A 5496-nucleotide genomic window follows, 5' to 3' on the forward strand; every position below is an offset into this window, starting at 1 on the left:
TACAGTATAAACAAATGCAGACACGTCTCTCTTGTTGTATTTACACAGATATCTCATGATCTAATTACAGAATATACAGAATTCAGATTTGTTGCATATACTTATTCAAATAGAGTGCAGATAACAAACATTCTCTCTTAATCAAATTTAAAAAAACTTTAACTAGTAAGGGGCCAATCACAATCCCTCAGTCCTTTAGAAAAACCTATCTAATGATTTACTACAGAAAATCAGTATTAAAACATATCGTTTTCTCTTAGCTAAATCATTTTTCAAAAAGGATTAGACTTGACCCCTAAATCTGTAATTAAACAGTACACTTTTAGTGGGGAGTAAAACAATGTTTATTTTTATTTTCTGTATGTATTAACTATGTACATAAACATATACTATGGTATTCTGGTTATCACCCCAGATTTAAATTATCAGGTGGAAATATAATTTGCATTTAGTGAAGCCCACAAGTTATATAACTGAACTAAGTGATCGAGTATTTTGACTGTGTATACCTAACACTGATTTACTATCTAGACATCACAATTTATTCTACATATTTATATTAGAAATTTCACTAACAATATACCACAAACACACACACACACACACACACATATATATATATATATATATATATATATATATATATATATATATATATATATACACATCATTGCGTTGTATTTGTCTAATAAAAATATATCTGATACATTGAATATATTTTTTGTCTTGCCAAGCTACCTTGTTTTAATCTTATTCTGTGAGATATATATATATATATATATATATATATATATATATATATATATATATATATATATATACATACATACTGGTATTGTTATATCATGTTGTGTATATACTTGAACTATAATATTTATTCTCTAGAGGTGTGTATTTTATAAAACAATACAATATCTGAATAGATATATTATTTCAAGTGAAATCATTTTTGTCTGTTGTACCTTATGATAAAATCATGCTACCTGTATAACCTATGAACTTTATTTGTTTGCCTTAGTAATACTTGTGAGAAAAGATCTGTCAAACAAGCAATGCCCTCTTAAAGCAACATAGCTTCCGAAGTGTACAGTTTAACTTATTAAATGACTGAGGTTGAGAAATAGGTGGGAAGGCATCTTACAAGTAATGAGGCATAAAATGTAAGATTCACAGAAGATCAACTAACAATTTCGAAAGATTATACATTTATCTCACATTTAAACTGATTAGACAAGATAAGTAAGTCAGTAGTATGAACCTTCATAGAACAATTCAGTCACCTGTTCATGTGTGAATAAGTAAAGTTTACAATATGTGTTCTGTCTCAAACACACTCACTCTTATTTTTCTCATAATATTACATGGGCTGTTTAAATAACATAATATAATCTAATGTAAAAAAAAAATCATTACATTTATATGGATTGTAATAATAAAGGTCTCCACTCAATCGTAATGTTAAATTTAATTTATCAACGCTATACTGATGCTGTTTGCTTTTGGAAAATACTCTATGACAATTACACAAAGGTTAAACAATTATCAAACACGACTAAACTACATTTATTTTGGTTGTAGGAGCTAATATATCTTATTTTCGTTTTTTGACTTTTTAATAACAAGTGCTATCTTAGCTAAGGGTGGTTAATATTTTGTATTGTATTTGTGTCTTGTTTACAAAGCAATAATGTCATGAAAGGAAAAATACACTTAATAAATCACGCAGAAGGATAATCTGCCCCAGGCAAAATAACTTCTAAAAAGTTAGAACACAAAAAGTCGCCAGGATATTTCAATATCCATTTTTTTATTCCCCGGAATTTAGAAACAATCACTCATATTTACAGTTTGTATGCTATTTAGGGATTATGGGAAACATGCTTCTCTAAAACATAATTATTTGCAATGTTATAATCATATAAAATCATTTAATAACTCAACCCATTGGCTAGAATATTTCAATATGTAAAGGTGAACGTTTTTTTTTTTAGAAATAAATTAAACATTTGCTACTCAAACCTGCACTGAGAATCTGCTGTTTTGAATAAATTATGGAAATATTTCTTGCTTTATTTCAGTTTAAGAAAACCCGTTTGAAACTGGTTTTCAAACTTGAAGGGTTTCTTCAAAGCTTAGCCCTGCTGATTCAGTATATGGAGAACAGAAACAAAACCACTGACCTGAAATTTCTCAAGAAATCTTATTTCTGCCTTTGTTATTGCAAGTAACAATGCATTCTTTAATAACATAAATGGAGTATATATGCTGCAGCATATTAAGCTAAATTAATCACAAATATGCTGAATCCATGCGTTTAAATATAAAACAGGTAATATAAATCGATACGATTTCCTGAAATAATATAATAACTATCCCAAAAATCAGGTGCTAATATTACTAGCAATTGACCAAGCTTGCAGTTTCCTGGGGAGTGGTTAAAAGAGATAACCCACAGTGGTAAATAAATAAAAGCTTAATAGCCACGGGCTGAATTTAAGACTGTAATTATAGGTCAGAATAAACTTTTCACACATTTTGCATTGCTCTCTAACCAGGGAAGCCCATTATATGACTACTGGTGCACACACACTGACAATACAATTACACACAAACGAATCTACTTGTGTCAAATAAGCAAAATGCTGAATCTACTGTTTATTAGGTTAATTAAATAGTTTTACTAAATATATGCATTGATTTCAGCGTTATACAAAGAACACTGCTTAGAAATTGTACATATCTGTATGAAATATTGTATTAAATAAATACATAGTATGCAAAGTTGGTGTATTTTAAGATCAAACACAATATTTTCCCGTATATATACAATATATACAATATATACACACACATACATATTATCACACAAACAGAATTTGCAACCAAAACAGAAGCGCTGACAGCCTCTTTATTCAAAGGAGTAACTTGTATTTCTTGGAACAGAGAGGTAGTGGTTGTTTCCAAAATTGTTATATTGTTTGTATTTATCATATAATTTGCTATATAGGTGCATACTTAATAAAACCTACATACACTCGTGCTCTTACAATAATTTCCATGTGGAAGGGACATACATATGGAAAAGGAAATACTCAAACCTGACTCTTAAAATTGTATGCTCTCTCTGAACCATGAAAGTACAATTTTGATTTTCCTGTGCCTTTAAGAAACTCGAGAACCGTTTACAGGATAGATGGATGTCTTCTTCACACATATATAAACACACACACACACACACACACAAACTACTAACAGTATTCAATCACCCATATACCACTCACAATAACCTTCCAACACTACAAACTACATGCACTACACACTGCACATAAACACACACACACACACACTACTTACATTACACAATCACCCATATACCACACACAATAACCTTCCAACACTACAAACTACATGCACTGCATACTGCACATACACAAACACATACACACACACTACTCACATTACACAATCACCCATATACCACACACAATAACCTTCCAACATTACAAATTACATGCACTGCACACTGCACATACACAAACACATACACACACACTACTCACATTACACAATCACCCATATACCACACACAATAACCTTCCAACACTACAAGCTACATGCACCAAACACTGGACACACAGAAACACATACACACACTACTCACATTACACAATCACCCATATACCATAAACAATAACCTTCCAAACTACATGCAACGTACACTGCACATACACACACATACAAACACACACACACACTACTCACATTACACAATCACCCAATACCACACACAATAACCTTCCAACACTACAAACTACATGCACCACACACTGTACATACACGCACAATCACACATATACCACACACATTTAACCTACCAACAGTACAGACTAAATGCACTGCACACTGCATGTACACACACTCATTACAAAATCACACATAAACCAAACACACTAAACCTACCAACACTACAAACTACATGCACTGCACACTGCACACTCACACACACTACTCACATTACACAATCACCACACATATTCCACACACACAAAACCTACCAATACTACACACTACATGCACTGCACACACTTACACACACACACACACTACTCACATTACACAATCACCACACATATACTACACACACTAAACCTACCAACATTACAGACTACATGTATTGCACACTGCACAGTGCACATACACACACACATTCATACACACACACATACAAACATACACACATCATGCACATACACACACTTATACCGCAGACACTAAACCTAACAACACTACACACTACATGCACCGCACACTGCACATGCATAGACACACACACACACTACTCACATTACACAATCACCACACATATACCGAACACACTAAACCTACCAACACTACACTCTACATGCACCGCACTGCACATGCACACACACATACACACTACTCACATTACACAATCACCACACAATAAACCTACCAACACTACATGCACCGCACACTGCACATGCGCACACACACATATACACACTATTCACATTACACAATCACCACACATATACCACACACACTAAACCTACCAAGACTACACACTACATGCACCGCACACTGCACATGCACATACACACTACTCACATTCCCAATCACCACACATATACAACATAAACTAAACATACCAACACACTACACACTACATGCACTGCACACTGCACATGGATACACACACAGTCAAACACTCTGATGTTGCAATGTTTAAGAGTTCTTAGGGAATCTGTCTAATGTATTAATGGCAGTAAAGATGGTTTAAAAAATTGTTTGGGCTGCAGGTGGGTGGAGATGTCCAGATGCCTTAACCTTGTAATTTTACTTTGATGTTATAGACAGCCTGTTTTTTTTCCCTTTACTGAAGACAAAACTGATTGACAGCTACAATAAAAGTCACACAATTTGTTTTATACCTGTAGAAAAAAAATGTTTAAATACAGTGTCTTCCGTGGCCTTTATTGTTACCCCAAGGTCATTGTGCAATTGTCACACCCTCACTAACAATGAAAGTACATTTTTGCTCAGTGAGTGGATGTTTTGGTTGTCATCCCTTGAAACTAACCAGAACTATGAATTTTTATTTTCTAGTAACTATAGACACCAATATATATATATATATATATATATATATATATATATATATATATATATATATATATATATATATAGCTGAGGAATCTGTATCTGTGTACTTACATATAAATGATACTATATATATAAAAATAAAATTGGTGTAAAATGAATAAAAGAAAAAGTCTATATATTATATGTAAAGAATATTGGGATTATGAAAATAGTCAGTACAATACTGCCTTATACGTGTGAAGCACATCTCTGTAACCAATAGGGCAACAGGGAGTACTATTCATCAGCCTGTTAATTTTTTGTTGTTACATATATATATATATACATACATATATATATATATATATATATATATATATATATACAGTGTAT

Source organism: Bombina bombina, chromosome 5 (assembly GCF_027579735.1).
Source record: "Bombina bombina isolate aBomBom1 chromosome 5, aBomBom1.pri, whole genome shotgun sequence".
Taxonomy (NCBI): Eukaryota; Metazoa; Chordata; class Amphibia; order Anura; family Bombinatoridae; genus Bombina; species Bombina bombina.